Here is a 20,445-nt window from a genome sequence, read left to right on the forward strand (position 1 = left end):
GCCTGACCTCTTTTTATATTCCCTCCCTCTTGTTTGTGTGTGTGAGAGAGAATGATTGAGTTAGGAAATTCCTTTGGCTGTGTGTGAGATCTCAGGGTTGTGCACGTAGGAAACTTGTGGTACAGAAAGAAGCCCTTCATGTCGCTACCATGTTGAAAGAACTGTCCAGTCTAATCCCACTTACCAGCTTTGTCCATACGCCAGTGGGTTTACAGCACCTCCAGTGCATAGCCAAGGCTGTAAATTTTTTGTTGGGCAGGGGGGCCCCCGTCCACTGGCCGAAAAAGTCGGTGGCGAGTCTGCCTCTGCTGGGCCTGGGGAGCCAGACCAGATTTTATGGTCCCACAGGCCTTTAATTGGTCTTGGGTGGGACTTTCACCTCATTGAGGCAGGAAGTCCCACCTAATGGAACTGCCGGCCAATCTGAAGGCCAGCCGCTCTTGGTCCCAGGGACAAGGGTGGCTACAGGGCATTCTGAGGGGGGAGGGGAAGCAGCCAGTTCTCATGGTACATATTGATACAAATGAGGATGAGGTCCTACAAGCTGAATTTAGGGAGTTAGGACGTAAATTTAAAAAGTAGGATCTCAAAGGTAGTAATCTCAGGATTACCACCAGTGCCACATGCTAGTGAGAGCAGAAATAGCAGGATACATCAGATGAATACGTGGCTGGAGAAATCTGTGGGACATTGGGACTGTTCTGGGGAAGGTGGGACCAGTACAAGCTGGACAGATTGCATCTAGGCAGGACCGGCACCAATTTCCTCGGAGGGGGCAGTGTTTGCTAATGCTGTCGGGGAGGGTTTAAACTAGAATGGCAGGGGGATGGGAATCTGAGGGGGCAGCAAGGACAGAAAGGTAAGAAGCAAAAGTGGAAGGCAGAGAAAACAAGGGCGAAAAACAAATGGGGCCATTGTACAAAATGAAGCTGAGATGACTAACAATGTTAGAAAGACAAGTCTAAAGGCATCGTGTCTTAATGCGCGAAGCATTCACAATAAGGTAGATGAATTAACAGCATGAATCGATATAAAGGTTATGGATATAGTTGCGATTATGGAGACATGGCTGCAGGGTGAGCAAAGATGGGAGCTGAACATCCACGGGTATTCAATATTTCGGAAGGACAGGCAAAAAGTAAAAGGAGGTGGAGTAGCATTGTTAAAAGAGGAAATCAATGCAATATTGAGGAAGGATATTGATTCAGAAAATCATGATGTGGAATCTGTATGGGTGGAGCTAAGAAACACCAAGGGGGGCAAAAAGTGCTGGTGGGGGTTGTCTATAGGCCCCCAAACAATAGTGGAGATGTAAGGGATGGCATTAAACAGGAATTATAGACACAAGCGATAAAGGTACAGCTGTAATCATGGGTGACTTTCATCTACATATAGATCGGTCAAACCAAATTAGCAATAATACTGTGGAGGACGATTTCCTAGAGTGTGTATGTGACTTTTTTTAGGCCAATACGTTGAGGAACCAACTAGAGAACAGGCTATCCTAGACTGGGTATTGAGCAATGAGAAAGGATTAATTAATAATCTTGTGCAGGGTCCCTTGGGGAGGAGCGACCATAACATGATAGAATTCTTCATTAAGATGGAGACCCTAGAAACTAGGGTCCTGAATCTAAGTAAAGGAAACTACAAAGGTATGAGGCGCGTGTTGGCTATGGTAGATTGGGGAACTTTACTAAAAGGGTTGACTGTGGATAGGCAATGAATAATATTTAAAGAACGTGTGCATGAATTACAATTATTAATTCCTGTCGGGCGCAAAAATAAAACTGGAAAGGTGGCTTAACCATGGCTTACAAAATAAATTCGGGATAGTCTTAGATCCAAAGAGGAGGCATATAAAATTGCCAGAAAAAGCAAGTCTGAGGATTGGGAGCAGTTTAGAATTCAGCAAAGGAGGACAAAGGTTGATTAAGTGGGGGAAAATTAGAGTATGAGAGTAAACTTGTGGGGAACAAAGACTGACAAAGCTTCTATAAATATGTGAAGAGAAAAAGATTAGTGAAGACAAATGTAAGTCCCTTACAGTCAGAAACGGGGAAATTATAATGGGGAACAAAGAAATGGCAGAACAATTTTGGTTCTGTCCTCACAAAGGAGGACACAAATAACCTCCCAGAAAATTTAGAGAACCAAGGGTCGAAAGAGAGGGAGGAACTGAAGGAAATCAGGTATTAGTAAAAAAAAAAAAGTGCTAGGGAAATTAATGGGGTTAAAGGCTGACAAATCCCCAGGGCCTGATAATCTACATCCCAGAGTACTAAAGGAAGTGGCCCTGGAAATAGTGGATGCATTGATGGTCATCTTCCAAAATTCTATAGACTCCAGAGCAGTTCCGACAGATTGGAGGGTGGCAAATGTAACCCCGCTATGTAAAAAAGGAGGGAGAGGAAAAACAGGGAATTACAGACCAGTTAGCCTTACATCAGTAGTGGGGAAAATGCTAGAGTCTGTTATAAAGGATGTGATAGCAGAACACCTGGAAAGCATAAACGGGATTGGACAAAGTCAGCAGAGGTTCACAAAAGGGAAATCATGCTTAACAAATCTATTGGAGTTTTTTGAGGATGTAACCAGTAGAATAGATAAGGGAGAACCAGTGGATATGGTGTATTTGGATTTTCAGAAGGCTTTTGATAAGGTCCCACATAAGCAGTTAGTGTGCAAAATTAAAGCACATGGGATTGGGGGTAATATACTGACATGGATTGAGAATTGGTTGACAGACAGGAAACCAAGAGTAGGAATAAACAGGTCATTTTCCGGGTGGCAGGCAGTGACCAGTGGGGTACCGCAGGGATCAGTGCTTGGGCCCTAGCTATTCACAAAAGTTATTAATGACATGGGTGAGGGAACTAAATGTAACATTTCCAAGTTTGCAGATGACAAAGCTGGGGGAGGGGGGGGAATGTGAACTGTGAGGAGGATGCAAAGAGGCTCCAATGTGATTTGGACAAGTTGGGTGAGTGGGCAAATGCATGGCAGATGCAGTATAATGTGGATAAATGTGAGGCTATCCACTTTGGTTGTAAAGACAGAAAGGCAAATTATCTGGTGATAGATTGGGAAACGGGGAGGTGCAATGAGACCTGGGTGTCCTTGTACACCAGTCACTGAAAGCAAGCATTCAGGTGCGGCAAGCAGTTAGGAAGGCCTTCATCGCGAGAGGATTCGAGTACAGGAGCAAGGATGTCTTACTGCAGTTATACAGGGCCTTGGTATACAGGACATCTGGAGTATTGTGTGCAGTTTTGGTCTCCTTATCTGAGGAAGGATGTTCTTGCCATGGAGGGAGTGCAAAGAAGATTTACTAGGCTGATTCCTGGGATGGCAGGATTGACGTATGAGGAGAGATTGGGTTGACTAGGCCTATATTCACTAGAGTTTAGAAGAATGAGAGGGGATCTCATAGAAACCTATAAAATTCTAACAGGACTAGACAGGCTAGATGCAGGGAGGATGTTCCCGATGGCTGGGGAGTCCAGAACCAGGGGTCACAGTCTTAGGATACGGAGAATGCCATTTAGAACCGAGATGAGAAATTTCTTCACTTAGAGGGTGGTGAACCTGTGGAATTCTCTACTGCAGAGGGCACTGGAGGCCAAGTCATTAAATATATTCAAGAAGGAGATAGATATATTTCTTAATACCAAAGGGATTAAGGGAGACGGGGAGAAAGCGGGAACAGGGGACTGAATTAGACGATCAGCTATGATCATCTCTGAATGGCCTACTCCTGCTCCTATTTTCTTTGTTTCTAAGCCACTGGGAGCGGTAGCCATCGCTGGAACTGCAACCCAGCCATCGGAAGCCTCCCCCTATTCCAAAGAAAATAACCTCAGCCTATCCAATCTTTCCTCATAACTAAAATTCTCCAGTCCGGGCAACGTCCTCGTAAATCTCCTCCCTACAGAAAGGATGTGATTGCGGTGGAGGGTAATGTAGTTATTGGGCTAGGTTAGGGGATGGACGGCAGCCGTGGCAGGTATGAAAACAAGGATGAGATATACGACTCGTGTTCCAGCTTAAGAAGCTAACTCTTCCATCAGGTTGTACCTGTTTGTACACCTGCCTAGGCAAAGATATTGTGTGACCTGCATCAATTGCTCATTCACATTGAGCATGCTGGGATTAAGCAGCAGCAGCTGTTAAGAAAAAGGGCAGGTTGGCATTGTCGGCGTGGAAGCAGTTATCGGGGCTCTCAAATTTTAATACAGCAAATGCTGGAAACGAGTCGGTAACCAACGCTCTGTGGTGCTCGTGCTGAGGGAACGCCGCACTGGCGGAGGGTTCCAACAAAATATTTACAGCACCGCAACACCATTCAGCCCATCTGCTCCACAGGAACCTCCTCTGCCGCTCCCCCCCCCCCCCCAACTATTCCTCTCCCTATCACCATATCCTTCTATTCAGAATCTCAATTGTTACAGCACAGGAGGCCATTTGGCCCATCTTGTCTGCACTGGCTCTCCGAATGAGCAATTCACGTAATACCATTCCCCCACCTTCTCCCTGTAACCCTACACATTCTTCCTTTTCGGATAACAGTCCGATTCCCTTTTGAAGGCCTCGATTGAACCTGCCTCCACCAGGCTCTCGGGCAGTGCATTCCAGATCCGAACCGCCCGCTGCAGGAGAAACATTTTCCCTGTGTTGCTTAAGCTTCTCTTGTCAATCGCTCTAAATCTGTGTCATCTCGTTCTCTATCCTTTCACAAGGGGGAACAGTTTTTTTTCTCTTAGCTACTCTGTCCAGACCCCTGGTGATTTCGAATACCTCTATCGAATCTCCTCTCAGCCTTCTTTTTCCCCAAGGAAAATAGCCTCAACTTCTCCAATCTATCTTCATACCTGAAGTTCCTCATTGCTGGAACCATTCTCGTGAATCTTTTCTGTACTCTCTCTCTCCAATGCTTTCACGTCATTCCTAAAGCGTGGTGCCCAGGACTGGACGCAATACTCCAGCTGAGGCTGAACTCCCGGCTGTGCTTATCCAGCATTCTCCTTGAATGCATCTGTACTGTTCACCTCGAACGCTGCCCGGGGTAGCGAATTCCACTCTGTGGGGAAAGAAGTTTCTCCTGCGCTCCCTATGGGAGTGTCTCCCCAATCTCGTTTGTGCCTTTATGCTGAGACCTCCAGGGAGGCGGCGCTGCTATCCCAGTCTGCATTGCGTCAATGAAAGCCCTCTATTCGGTCCATGGGCTGGGGGGGAAAAAAATCTCAGCCTGACAACGGAGCAGAGGAAGGGAGACATTATGTGATGCGGGGGAGGGGGGTACTAAATATAACGAAACTAAAATATTGAACTTGCTCTTGGCCGTGCAGGTTCTTATTTTCAATTCAACTCATACTCGCGGCCCAACAACAGGCGGCGCCAACAGCCGCGGTTTGTCCGTCCCGTCTCCTCCCCTTCAGCGGCGGCCTGATTGACAGCCGCCCGGGCCAGTCACGGGGCGGCGATTGTTCCGGTACGCGGCTACGGATTGGCTCAGAGAGGGAGTGGGCGGGGCTGCGTTTGAGCGGTCCGTCCCGCCCGGCTCAGCCAACACAGCGCATGCGCACTCGCCCTGCACCGACGCCCGCCCTCCCTCCGCTCCACCTCGCCGAACCCCGCCCACATTCGAAAGCCATTGACTGACAAGCCCGGAGACCCAATCAAATTCAAAGACGCCCGGAGAGGAGGGGCGGCGGGGGGGGGGGGAGGGGTGTGGTGGGGGATTGGAAAGGGGGGCGGGGCTGGCGAAAAGGCCGATGCAAATGAGGTGACGTGCTGGGCGGGGAAAAGGCGGCGGCTCGCGCGAGTAAAAGGCGCCGACACTAATTTGAATATAAACGGTCGCTGGGCTGCGGCGGGGCGGGATCTTAAAGGGAATTAAAAGTCGGCACGATTAAATTCGCCGGACGCCGCCTGAGGAGGAGGAAGAAGAAGAAAATGTGAAGGAAAGTTTGTGAAGTTGTTGTTATTTTAATATATTAAAAGGAGGAGGTGGGGAAAATGGCCGATACGCCGGTGAAAGTCAGTCGGGAGGAGATGGAAGCCATGCGGGCCGAGGTGGAGCGGCTGAGCGCCGAGCTGCAGGAGACCAGCGAGCAGAAGGTGCAGGCGGCGCAGTACGGCCTGGCCGTGCTGGAGGAGCAGCAGGGCCTCAAGCAGCGCTACACGGAGCTGGAGCAGGAGCACGAAGCCACCGTCCAGGAGCTAGAGCGGCTGAAGGAGGTGAGCCTGATTGGCTGTCGGTGGGAGGGGGCGGGAGGAAGGGGGCCGAACCAGCCAATCGACTTCCTCCCTCGCCGCTACCCCGGCCCCTCATTGGTCCGCCCCCCCCCCCACCCACGTCAATCACCCGCAAGGGGAGGGGGGGCGGGAGTTCCGCGCGATGACAATCGAACACGTGGAGGATGCCTGGCGCCGATTGGCCGCCGCGCGCTGTCAATCACTTGCGGAGGGCGCGGCCACCCTCCACGTGTGGGGGAGGGGGGCGGCTGATGAAGCCGATTGGCTGCCCTCCGACGGCTTCCCGCCCTCTTCACCCGTTCATCCAATCACTGCCGGCTCGGCTGACCATTGGCCGCCGCCTACTGTCAATCAGCACCGGAGGGAGGGTGGGGGCGGGCCATTGGAACTGGCGGGGAATTTGAACGCCTTGTCTTTGTGCATATGGTGCTGAGTGCTGGTTCATGCAGTAGGAAGTGGTGGAAATGGTTTGTAGGTGGCAAGTTGAAACTTTGCAGCGCAGGAGGAGCCCAATGCAAGAAAAACAACCAAAATTAAACTAAACTGGCAGAGAGCCGCAAAAAAATATTGCGGTCAAATTGGTATCTCTATAGCAACTGTACTTCCTTAAAGGTTCCAAAGAAGGGTCACTGACCCGAAACGTTAACTCTGCTTCTCTTTCCACAGCTGCTGCCAGACCTGCTGAGTGGTTCCAGCATTTCTTGTTTGTACTTCCTTAAATTCAGGTTCTGCTCATTCAACCAAAGACTTGAACAGAATCAAAACTTCACTCTCTGGAAAAAGCTACATAAATCTGTCCATGTGTTCAAACAGATCAAGGAACGTAAATACAAATTTTATTAAGAGTCTGGCCTTTTATGACTTGTTTATAGTCACACATGAAAGTCTAATTGGGAATTAATAGGGGCATAGAGTACAAGAGCAAGGAGGTTATGTTGCAATAAAAGCAAAAGGCTGCAGATGCTGGAACTCTGAAATAAAAACAAGAAGTGCTAGAAATACTCAGCAGGTCTGGCAGGATCTGTGGAGAGAGAAGCAGAGTTTACGTGTCAGGTCAGTGACCCTACATCAGAACTGGCAAAGGTTTGAAATGTAATATTTTTGAAGCAAGTATAAAGAGGGTGGGGCAAGAGATAACAAAAGAGAAGGTGTTGATAGGACAAGGCCACAGAGAATAACTGACCAGAAGGTCATAGAGCAAAGGCAAACAGTATGTTAATGGTGTGTTGAAAGACAAAGTGTTAGTGCAGAGAGGGTGTTAATTGACAGAAAACTGAACAGCCCTGGCCCCAAGCACAAACCTGAAAAAAACAGTGGGTAGGCACAGTAGAAACAAACTAAAATAAAATAAACAAGAAAAATGAAAAAAATAACTAAGTATAAAAACGGGGGCTCGTAATACTCTGAAATTATTGAACTCAATGTTCAGTCCGCAAGGCTGTAGTGTGCCTAATCGGTAAATGAGATGCTGTTCCTTGAGCTTGCGTTGATGTTCACTGGAACGCTGTAGCAATCCCAGGACAGAGATGTGAGCATGAGGTGGGTGGGGGTGGGGGGGGGGGTATTGAAATAGCAAGCAACCAGAAGCTCGGGGTCATGCTTTTGGACTATGCGGAGGTGTTCCGCAAAGCGGTCACCCAGTCTGCGTTTGGTCTCCCCAATGTAGACGAGACCACATTGTGAGCAGCGAATACAGTATACTACATTGAAAGAAATCCGAGGAACGTTGTATTTCTCGGAGATACCTGTAATCCTGGGTGGATTCAAAACATGAAGGGTGAAACTTCAGTTGGAATCCACGTGGAATAAGTCGGAGCCGGAGACGGTCACTGAGGAAGGGGATGTGGCTGTGAAAACGAGTTTTGGTGGACACTTTATCAAATACCAGGAGGGAAATAGAAAGCAATGAAGGTGAACAAGGTAAAAGGGACAAATAAAAATCCCGTCGGACAGAAGAGCAGAACTTCTTCAAGGTCATGTTGATCTTGTATAAGACACTAGTTCAGCCTCAGCTGGTGTATTGCAACCAGTTCTGGGTGCCACACTTTAGGAAGAATGAGAGAGTGCAGAAAAGATTCATGAGAATGGTTCCAGGGATGAGAAATTTCATTTCTGTGCGTAGATTGGAGAAGTTGGGACTGTTTTTCTTGGAGAGGAGAAGGCTGAGAGGCTTGTTAGAGATATTTAAAATCATGAGGGGTCTGGACAGAGTAGATGGAGAGAAACTGTTCCCACTCGTGAAAGGATGGAGAACGAGAGGGCACAGATTTTAAAGTATTTGGTAAGAGAAGTAAAAGCGACAAAGAGAAACGTTTTCACACAGCGAGTGGTTAAGGTCTGGAATGCGCTGCCTAAGAACGTGGTGGAGGCAGGTTCAATTGAAGCATTCAGAAGGGAATTAGACAGTTATATGGAAAGGAAGAGTGTGCAGGGTTATGGGGAGAAGGCAGGGGAATGGGACTGAGGGAGTTGCTCATTCAGAGAGCCAGTGCGGACACGATGGGCTGAATGTCCTCCTCCTGCGCTGTAGCAATTCTGTGAACTTTTGTCTACTGAGTTGAAACGGCAGGTTTACATGTGACAGGCTCAATATTATTCGAGGAATAAATACACTATTTCCTTCAAATCGGCCTGTTATAATTTTGGCGTTGATTGTCGAAGAAAAGAGGTTCCTAACTACCGATCTTGTTCTAGGACAAAGTTCTTATTTAGGGTTCAAGGTCTGTAGCAACATTATAACTGCTCCTTTCCTTGAGGCTGAGTTTGTGCGTTGGCGTTGTCCAGTGGAGTTAGAGGGTATATAAGCTCTGGAGGATACAAATTGTTATCTTCGTCTTCATCTATAGAATCATCACTAATCTAATCTATTAATTCATCTGACAGCTTGACTGAAACTTTTCTCGTTCAGATTCTAGAGAATCTTCATTTTGAGCACAAAGAATAGTTGTCGCGTTAGAAGTTGTGTCAAATAATTGACCCTGCTGTCTTGCCACACTTGACCACTTCCAGCATAAACTCCCCTCACTCCCATGGCCACCCCCTTCATCAGGGAAACAGTCTCTCCTGCCAGGGTAACTACGTTGTTGGGCTCCCCTCCCCTTGGTGCTGTTTTGGTTCCCCAGCAATCACTGCTGTTTTTTTCAAGGAGCTAGCACAGGGACAACGGGCCCAATGGCCTTCGCCTGTGCTGAATCATCTCCGATTTTACTCGCTGACGGGATCTTGGGGTATGGTGTGGTCATTTAAATTCTGGAGACTTGTGCATGCTCCTCTTCGTCCCTGTACCAGTGGTATCTAAGCACCTTTCCCCACCTCGGGGCACTTCACAATCAACAGGGTGCTTTTTTGTTTTGAAGTGTGGTCACTGTTGTAATGTAGGAAATGCAGCAGCCAATAATGACCGTGGAATCTTTTACACCCACCTGAGAGGACAGACTGGGGGCCTCGGGTTTAACGTCTCATCCTGGAAGACGGCCCCTCGGTACTGGCACTGGGAGACTGGATTATGGGGTACAAGTGTCTGCAGTGGGGGGGGGGGGGGGTGGAGAGGCTCGAATCCACGACTTTCTAACGCGGAGGCGAGAGTGGGAGCCACTGAGCCACGGCTGACACTGAGGAGTAGCGGATCCTGGGCCTACATCCAGCACGTTGGCTTTGTCTGCCCTGTGTCTGATGGGAGCAGTGGCATTGTGGAATGTGTTGTGCAGTGGCTTGCTGTAAAGGGCCGGTAGCATTCCTAGGCTCGGGGTGAGTTAAAACTGACCCAGGGCTTTTCCCAATTCCTTCATTCAGGCTCCACCTACGTGGGCGTAAATCCCTGGCGAGGTCGGGGCGACGCCCCATCAGTCGAATAGCTAACCGCTTCTCGGCGCGCCGGGCTGGGGGCAGGTGACAATAGCTAAGTGGGTGAGGTGCTGCCAGTTTCTGTGCGACCGCACCCCGGCTCAAAGATTGTTGCTTTCAAGGACAGTGGGGTCAGGGTCGTCCAGGAATGATTGCTTATTATCCTGTTTGTGAAGGGGACAGTGTCGGATTACAGAAGCCCCTTTCATAAGTGGAATCGCAATTTAATACCTGATATCGGATGTACGCACGGCCTAGATGTGGTCATTAACACAAGAGGAATCGCAATGTGATGACCACGTCATCTGGCTTTTTGTAATGACGTGGACTGAGGGATAAATATTCAGTCGAGGACGCTGGGGAGAAATCCCTCTTCAGGACAGTGCCATGAGATCTTTCTGTCCCATTCCCACCCCGTTTGCCTTGCACAATCACTCCTAGTGCTGTTGAATCCCTCCTTCCCTCCACACGATCACAGACCTTCCTCCCTCTTCTCTTCTCCCGGCTGCTTAAGAACCGTCAAACCCCTAACGTTTTCCAGTTCTGACGTCGGGTCACCATTTTCTCTCCACAGACGCTGTCAGACCTGTTGAGCGTTTCCTGTTCCTTTTTTTTTTAAATAAAAAAAAATATCAGATTTCCAGCCTGGGCGGTATTTTTATCACCGTTAACTTAGCTTTAAACTCCTGTGCTGGGAAAGTGACTTTGGGCCAGTGGTGTATTCTGGTTATCGGAAAGCTTTTCACAGTTGTCTGAGAGCCGTGTGCGACTGCAATTGAGATGGTCCAGTGAGGCACGGGTTGGTGTTTGAACGTGACCGTAGCAATTGCAGCAACAGCAGCTTGCATTTACATAGCGCCTCTGCCCTGGTGAATGCCCCAAGGGGCTTCACAGGAGTGTTTTGAGATACGGATTTGCCACTGAATCACACAGAGGCTGAGTCAAAGAGGTGGGCTTTCAGGAGGCGGGGGAGCAGAGAGGTTTCGGGAGGGAATTCATCGGCTCCAGGACAAAGCTAAAAGTTGCTGTGTTGGGGTTTGAAGAGCCTATTGTTCCTCTGGAGGAAGGAGACCGTGCCGTTCCTGTCTGGGCCTACACTTTCAGTCCCACACTGTTTGTATGGCCGGCGCTCAGTGCCTGCAAAGTGGCTGAGCAAGCCAGTCAGTTGTACAAGTGATCACCCACCAGCATCATCTTGGGGGCCCCTATTCTCCAATTCCGGCCTCTTGACCATCCCCCGATTCCCATCGCTCCACCATTGGCGGCCGTGCCTTCAGCTGCCTGGGGCCCTAAGCTCTGGAATTCCCTCCCTAAACCTCTCCGCCTCTCTCTCTCTCTCTCTCTCTCTCTCCTCCTTTTAAGACGCTGCTGAAAAACCGACCTCTTTGACCGAGCTTTCGGTCGCCTGTCCCTAATATCTCCTGATGTGGCTCGGGGTCAAATTCTCTCTGATTTGCACTCCTGTGAAGCACCTTGGGGATGTTTTATAAATGCAAGTCAAGGGGGGGGGGGAAAAATATGTTTTCTTGGAAAAAAAAATCTTTTAAAAAATGTACTCACTGTATAAAACTTTCTGTGTGGAGTTAATTAGCACATGTGTTTAAGGAAATAATGGACAGGATTCCACTGGCTCCTATAGTTATGTTGTTTCCCTCTGCTGTGAGTTACATGTAGGTCAGCCCCAGTGTCACTGTGCTCGGTGCACTCTCTGTGCTGCACGAGAGTGGCTGCTGAGGCTATGTGCTTGTGTGACCTAGATTTACAATTGAGTAGTTTATTCCCACTTTGTCTTCAAACCTCTATCTATCCTTCACCCCCCCCCCTCCCCCCCCACCCTCCCTAACTTGTTTTTTAATTTTAAAAGTTCCATACATCTTTACAGACTGTGGTCGATTGGTGTTGCATTTCTGAAGTACACAAATTAGAAGTTGAGCAATGGATGGTTTATTTGTGTTGGTAAATCCCCCCCGTCCTGGGATTAATGAGTCATTCCCAGCCATTCTTCTGTGCTGTAGTCATCTGTACCGTACTGTTTTCAGAGGCTTAAAAAACAGATTCTGCTTGAGCACCTCGGCATTGAAATTCTCCCCTTGTTTTCAGGTGCCCCTCGCTAACTCTGTAACCTCCTACAGCCCACCCTATCTCTGTAACCTCTTCCAGCCCCTACAGCCCTCCCTATCTCTGTAACCTCTTCCAGCCCCTACAGCCCTCCCTATCTCTGTAACCTCCTCCAGCCCCTACAACCCTCCCTATCTCTGTAACCTCTTCCAGCCCCTACAGCCCTCCCTATCTCTGTAACCTCCTCCAGTCCCTACAGCCCTCCCTATCTCTGTAACCTCCTCCAGTCCCTACAACCCTCCCTATCTCTGTAACCTCCTCCAGTCCCTACAACCCTCCCTATCTCTGTAACCTCCTCCAGCCCCTACAACCCTCCCTATCTCTGTAACCTCCTCCAGCCCCTCCAGCCCTCCCTATCTCTGTAACCTCCTCCAGCCCTCCCTATCTCTGTAACCTCCTCCAGCCCCTACAACCCCCCCTATCTCTGTAACCTCCTCCAGCCCCTACAACCCTCCCTATCTCTGTAACCTCCTCCAGCCCCCTACAACCCTCCCTATCTCTGTAACCTCCTCCAGCCCCTACAATCCTCCCTATCTCTGTAACCTCCTCCAGCCCCTACAACCCTCCGAGACCTCTGCCCTCCTCCAATTCCGGCCTCTTGACCATCCCCCGATTCCCATCGCTCCACCATTGGCGGCCGTGCCTTCAGCTGCCTGGGGCCCCGAGCTCTGGAATTCCCTCCCTAAACCTCTCCGCCTCTCTCTCTCTCCTCCTTTAAGACGCTGCTTAAAAACCGACCTCTTTGACCGAGCTTTTGGTCGCCGGTCCCTAACATCTCCTGATGTGGCTCGGGGTCACATTCTATTTGATAATGGTAAGTTTTATTATACTAGAGGCGCTCGGTAAACACAGGTTGTTGGAGAAAGTCGGGGAAAGGCAGAATCATCAGTCCCGGTTGAGAAACATTCTACAGTCCAAATTCCTGCTGGCTTATAATCAACGTCAGACTTGACACGTGAAGGATGGCCACTTGGAATCAGGGCTGAGCAGGGAGGAGCCTTGTTGCTAAGCATGGAACTGTACCAAGGTATGACTCATCGCTTTGAAGATACAAGGAAAAACAAGAGAGGAAAACAACGCGCGGAAGAAAATGGATGGGCAAGGTGCCAACTTTAAAACTACTTCCTCCTCCCAGCTTAATCTGTTCATGGTAAACACAACCACCTAATCTCTGGAGAAAGGGCATGTTCTCAGGGAATAAACATCAGCCCCCACAAATACAACTCTAGGAATGAGAGTTGCGCTGTCAGAGGGTCAGTACTGAGGGGCTGGAGGAGGTTACAGAGATAGGGAGGGTTGTAGGGGCTGGAGGAGGTTACAGAGATAGGGAGGGTTGTAGGGGCTGGAGGAGGTTACAGAGATAGGGAGGGTTGTAGGGGCTGGAGGAGGTTACAGAGATAGGGAGGGTTGTAGGTTCTGGAGGAGGTTACAGAGAATGGCCTCCTCCTGTGCGTGTGTGATCTATGAAACCATCCTGTGTGCACAGTTGCTCCTAACTGGGACACTGCATCCTGCCCCCAGCCCTCCAGGCTGCGTTTTCCCATCATTCTTCCGTCTGTTGTCAATTCATGTTTCTTGTTGCACATTTCCATTGGTAAATCTGATGCTAACACTGAGTCACAGGGCTGGAAATGTAACCTCCTAGTCAGCTGTTACACTCTCAGTCTGGTATAATTACAGTCATGGAATTTATCTCACTCCTCAGACGCCCAAATTATGAAATCTGTTTTTTTTTTTAAACAATTCAACAGGGACTGCTCTTCTGAGCGTCGTACTTAATAGACCGTGAAAAGCTTTGAGATGTCTTGTGATCGTAAAAGGCGGTTTGTAAATGCAAGTCCTTTTGGAATCATTTTTGTTCCCTCTCTCAGCTTCGCATGCAAGAATCTTTCTCAGTAAATTGAGGCATTGCTGAGGGTTTACATGGTGGTGACGAGAGATTGCATAAACTCGGCTTGTATTCTTCACCTGGAACTCGCTGCCCACAAGGACGGTGGGAGTGGAGACCATCAATAATTGCCAAAGGAAATTGGATAGCCGCTTGAAGGAAGTAAACTTGCAGGGCTCTGGGGGACTGAGCAGGGGAGTGGGACTGGCTGGATAGCTCTGCAGAGAGCCAGCATGGACTCAAAGGGCCGAAAGGCCTCATTCTATGCCCTAAATGACTCTCTGCCTCTATTCCCTCGGGTATAGATGGTTAAAGCGTGATTTGACGGAGGTTTTATGGATTTTTTTTTTATCAGGCAGAGAGCGAGAAACCGTTTCCCACTGGCGAGAGAGGCTCGGACAAGAGGGGGGAAGCGTAACCTTAAAATCCGAGGCAGGACATTCAGGAGAGAAGTTAGGAAACAATTCCTCACACAGAGGGTGGGAGAAGTGTGGAAGCTCTTTTTCCCCCTGCAAAGAGCAGCAGATCCTCGCTCGGTTAGTCATTTTAAATCGGAGGTTCAAAAGTGTGTGGAGCCACGGCGGGTGGATGGAGTTACGATAACTTTGAATGGCGCGAGTGGTTCGAGGGGCTGAATGGCCTGGCCTCCTCTTGTCCCTGTGCTTTTGCTGAATCAGTGCCCAGGGTGCTGGGGATGTCAGTGGGCTAGTTCTTGGCCTGTCCGTACAGCGATTCTCCCTCTACTTTCATTGATCAGAAAGCTGGCCAGGAATTTCACAGGACTCTGCTCTACGCTTGCCCAGTAATATGGCCGCAGTCCCTTCTTCCCTGAAGTCAGTGTTGTGACTCTTCCCTGTTCTGGGAAATACTGGCTGGACGTAAAATAGGGAATTCAGCACTGTGTGTATGAGCCCGTTCGCTGCACATTTCGTAGAGTAGTACAGTACAGCACAGGCAGAGGCCATTCAGCCCTTTGAGTCTATGCCAGCTTTTCCAAGTCAGTCCTGCTCTTTCCCCGTATTCCTGCAATTTTACCCCTTTGTGCATTTCTCCAATGCCCTTTCGAAGGCAGTGCATTCCAGATTCTAGCCATTCGTGCAGAGAGATTCCCTCATGTCACCTCTGCATCTTTTGCTCAGTCATCTTCAATCTGTGTCCCTCTGGTTACTGACCCTCCCGCCACTGGAAACGTTTCTCCTGATTTACTCCATCAAAACCCTTCCTGCTTTTAAACGCCCCGATTAAATCTCCTCTTCACCTTCTCTGCTCTAAGGAGAACAATCGCAGCCTCTCCCAGTCTCTCCACATTAACAGATGTCCCTCATCTCTATGAACAGAGGCAGTTGAAATTATATAGTTCCGCTTAACCCAGGCTGTGATTTTTTTTTTTTGTGTGTGTGTATATAAATCAATAGCTTAAATTTAACGTTAACGCCCTTTTTTTTTGGGAATAATTTTAGTTTAGTTTAGAGATACAGCACTGAAACAGGCCCTTCGGCCCACCGAGTCTGTGCCAACCATTAACCACCCATTTATACTAATCCTACACTAATCCCATATACTTACCACATCCTTACCTGTCCCTATATTCCCCTACCACCTACCTACACTAGGGGCAATTTATAATGGCCAATTTACCTAACAACTTGCAAGTCTTTTTGGCTGTGGGAGGAAACCGGAGCACCCGGAGGAAACCCACGCAGACACAGGGAGAACTTGCAAACTCCACACAGGCAGTACCCAGAATTGAACCCGGGTCGCTGGAGCTGTGAGGCTGCGGTGCTAACCACTGCACCACTGTTCTCTAGTTTTGATATAAGTACAGCATTCAGCTAATTACACAGAGGTTGGCCATTTGGGACTGAGATGGGGAGAAATTTCTTCACTCAGAGGGTTGTGAATCTTTGGAATTCTCTCCCCCAGAGAGCTGTGCATGCTCTATCTTTGAGTATAAGGGAATTAAAGGCTCCTTAGACAACACCTTCCAAACCGCGACCTCTAACACCTAGAAGGACAAGGGCAGCAGACACATGGGAACTTCACCACCTGCAAGTTCCCCTCCAAGCCACACACCATCCTGACTTGGAACTATATTGCCATTCCTTCACTGTCGCTGGGTCAAAATCCTGGAACTCCCTCCCTAACAGCACTGTGGGTGTACCTACCCCACGCAGACTGCAGCCGTTCAAGAAGGCAGCTCACCACCACCTTCTCGAGGGCACCAAATGCTGGCCTGGCCAGCGACGCCCACGTCCCATGAATGAATTAAAAAAGGATTTGGGGATCGGCCGGGAAAGTGGAGTTGAAGTGGGGGATCACCCAGCTTACTGAATGGTGGAGCAGGCTCGAGGGGCCAAATGGCCTCCTCCTGCTCCTATTATGTTATGAATGTATGACACAGCAGGCAGACCATTCGGCCCATCCGCTCCGTGCTGGTGTTTCTGCTCCGCACGAGCCTCCTCCCACCCCCTACTTCATCCCTTCCCCCCCACCCCCCCCATCACCATATCCTTCTATTCCTTTCTCCCTCGTGTGTTTATCCAGCCTCCCCCTTAAATACATCGATACTATTCACCTCAACCACTCCCTGTGGGAGCGAGTTCCACATTCTCACCACTCTCTGGGGAAAGACGTTTCTCTCTCTCTCCCTTTGTTCCGTTTGTAAATACTGACACTATACAAGTCCAGTGACGACATCTAAAGTGAGACACCTACTCTTGGCAGTGTTTTTCTACTGCATGTAGAATGACTGAAACTTTATCTGTGATTGAAAATGTCACTCGCAGTTTGCAGTGTCTGGGGTCTGCTGGGCGGTGAATTGTGCATGGTGTGTGGAAATGTTCACGTCGTGTCCTTTATGTCAAACTAGGAGCTTCCTCCTTTTGAATAGATTTTAAGATCTCGTGTGGACTAGTCAGACAGCCTGGGATAGTCACTGGCCCACCTTTCAGCAGGTCAACCAAGCTAATCACCCGCTGGTTCGGTTATGTGCTCCTTAAGGACTCGTACAGGAGCAAATAATGCAAAAAGAGGATGTAAATGAGTGTCAATTTTCGCAGGTAGTCCCCCTGAGTAAATCTCTCTCCCATGTTGTTGTAATGCCGGTTATTTGTGTAGTGTGGGAGCTTGTGAATTGGCAATGCAGTTGCTGGGTGCTGGTAATTTCAGCTTACACTCTTGTGGGCATTGTACCAAGAAAAGCTGGGGCAGGGCCTCCGAACATCCCTGTACGTCTCCCTGTGTCTAGTTATACAACAACCTGCATTTAAGTAGCACCTTTCTCGTAGTAAAACATCCCCAAGGCACTTTAGATGTGTTAATCAGGATAGAAATTTGACCCTGATCCACATAAGGCGATATTAGGGACAGGCGCCAGGTCAAAGAGATCAGTTTTAAGAAGCGTCTTTAAAGGGGGAGAGAGTAAGGCAGAGAGATTCAGGGAGGGCTGTGGACTCTGCACTGCAAATCCAGTGGCAGTGCCCCAGGAGTAAGCTATCTGCTGTACATCTTGGCTAGGGACAGTGTGTGGGTTGGAGAGGCCCTGACAAAGGAGAAGGGGAGAAACTCGCTGGATGTTTTATAGCAGTCTACCCAATATTCATTTTTCAAAGTACCCTCGAGCACTCACTCGGAATGACCAAAGATTCACGCAGCAAGATCGAGTATTGTTTCTCAAAATTACAAAAAGCTAATTGCATCTTTTTGTTAACAAGGCAGTCATGTAATTATTTCAACACCCAGCCTACGAATTACTCATTGCATTGTCTCCTTATCACTTGTCTGGCTAAAACCAGGCACAGGCTTATTAAATATCTTAAGGAAGACGATGTATTTTAAAATAGGCGTTTGGCAGTGCAGAACTTGAGTAATACTAAAAACCAAGGCATTTTGTCAAAACTTTTCATCTTGCACCCATCAGGACAAATCGCAAGAATACCAATGGAAAGGAAAGCAACAAATTTATACTGTCTGAGAAGAGAGTGCTGATTGGTTGGCAAGTGGACTTTGGTAGAGGCGTTGCCATGGAGAATGCACCACTTTATGGTGACTAACCTTTAACTGTCAAGTTTTGTTAGGAGGTATGATCAGTAAGTTCGCAGATGACACGAGAATTGGTAGTGTTGTAAATAGTGAGGAGGAAAGCCTTAGATTACAGGACGATATAGATGGGCTGGTAAGATGGGCGGAGCAGCGGCAAATGGAATTTAATCCTGAGAAGTGTGAGGTGACGCATTTTGGGAGGACTAACAAGACAAGGGAATATACAATGGATGGTAGGACCCTAGGACGTACAGAGGGACCTTGGTGTACTTGTCCATAGATCACTGAAGGCAGCAGCACAGGTAGATAAGGTGGTTAGGAAGGCATATGGGATACTTGCCTTTATTAGCCGAGGCATAGAATATGAGAGCAGGGAGGTTATGATGGAGCTGTATAAAACGCTAGTTAGGCCACAGCTGGAGTAGTGTGTACAGTTCTGGGCACCACACTATAGGAAGGATGTGATTGCACTGGAGAGGGTGCAGAGGAGATTCACCAGGATGTTGCCTGGGCTGGAGCATTTCCGCTATGAAGAGACACAGGATAGGCTAGTGTTGTTTTCCTTAGAGCAGAGAAGGCTGAGGGGGGACATGATTGAAGTATACAAAATTATGAGGGGCATTGATAGCATAGATAGGAAGAAACGTTTTTCGTTAGCGGAGGGGTCAATAACCAGGGGGCATAGATTTAAGGTAAGGGGCAGGAGGTTTAGAGGGAATTTGAGGGAAAAAAACTTTACCCAGAGGGTGATTGGAATCTGGAGCACACTGCCTGAAGGGGTGGTAGAGGTAGGAACCCTCACAACATTTAAGAAGTATTTAGATGAGCACTTGAAAGGCCACAGCATACAAGGAAATGGGCCAAATTCCGGAAAATGGGATTAGAATAGATAGGCTTGATGGCCAGCACAGACACGATGGGCTGAAGGACCTGTTTCTGTGTTGTATAACTATGACTAAGACCTTGGTTTTTTTTCTTGCGTTTACTGTATCTATTTCAAGGACTTTGATGGATTGTAGTGTAGTACTCCTGCAAACACTCTCCCTAGAACTGGACGATGACTTACATACGTACATACGAATTAGGAGCAGGAGTAGGCCACTCGGCCCCTCTAATCTGCTCCGTCATTCAACAAGATCATGGCTGATCTGAGTGTAGTCTCAACCTCACATTCCCGCCGACCCCCGATAACCTTTCACCCCCTTGTTCATCAAGAATCTATCTCCCTGTGCCTTAAAAATATTCAAAGACTCTGCTTCCACCGCCTTTTGAGGAAGAGAATTCCAAAGACTCACGACCCTCTGAGAGAAAAAATTTCTCCTCATCTCTGTGTTAAATGGGTGACCCCTTATTTTTAAACAGTGACCCCTAGTTCGAGCTTCTCCCACAAGGGGAAACATCCTTTCCACATCCACCCTGTCAAGACCCCTCAGGATCTGATATGTTTCAATCAAGTCGCCTTTTACTCTTCTGAACTCCAGTGGATACGAGCCTAGCCTGTCCAACCTTTCCTCACAAGACAACCCGCCCATTCCAGGTATTAGTCTAGTAAACCTTCTCTGTACTACCTCCAATACATTTACATCCTTCCTTAAATAAGGAGACCAGTACTGTACACAATACCCCAGATGTGGTCTCACCAATGCCCTGTATAGATGAAGCATAACCTCCCTACTTTTATATTCAATTCCCCTCACAATAAATGATATTCTATTTACTTGCTGAGCCTGCATGCTAATCTTTTGCGATACACTCGCTAGGACACCCAGATCCCTCTGCATCTCCGCTCTAGTCGTCCTGTATCTTAAGGCAGCATCAAAATAGATTTTTCTAAGGGATGCACTGAACACAGTGCTGTTGGATGAAATCAGCCTGTGCCCGTTCCTTAGTGAGTCACCAAGCATTGCTTTCTGCTGGTATCTGTTGGAAAGAGCTGTGTTTTTGGGATGGGTCGGTATCTGGCAGGTTTTGAAATGCACTCTGTTGATTTATTTTGGACTGTGCAGTCTCCAGACAGAGCCTTTCCGTCTGTAGGTCCAGCCAAGCTCATGTGATATTCTGTTTAACTGCAGAGTGTGTTGAACATAGAAAATTCTGAGGGGGCTTGACAGGGGAGATGCTGAGAGGATGTTTCCCCTTGGAGGGAATCTGGAACCAGGGGGCACAATTCCAAACTAAGGGGTCTCCCTTTTATTACGGAGATGAGGAGGAATGTCTTCTCTCAGCGGGTTGTTTAATCCTTGGAATTCTCTATCCCAGAGAGCAGTGGAGGCTGGCTCATTGAATATATTCATGGC

General features: G+C 48.3%; 1 pseudogene; it reads left to right on the forward strand.

Moving 5' to 3' along the window:
* Positions 1-5,835: 5,835 nt before the first annotated feature.
* Positions 5,836-20,445, forward strand: part of LOC137358361 (protein bicaudal D homolog 2-like) — a 59,305-nt pseudogene continuing 44,695 nt past the window's right edge.

Source organism: Heterodontus francisci, chromosome 49 (assembly GCF_036365525.1).
Source record: "Heterodontus francisci isolate sHetFra1 chromosome 49, sHetFra1.hap1, whole genome shotgun sequence".
In the NCBI taxonomy this organism is placed as follows: domain Eukaryota; kingdom Metazoa; phylum Chordata; class Chondrichthyes; order Heterodontiformes; family Heterodontidae; genus Heterodontus; species Heterodontus francisci.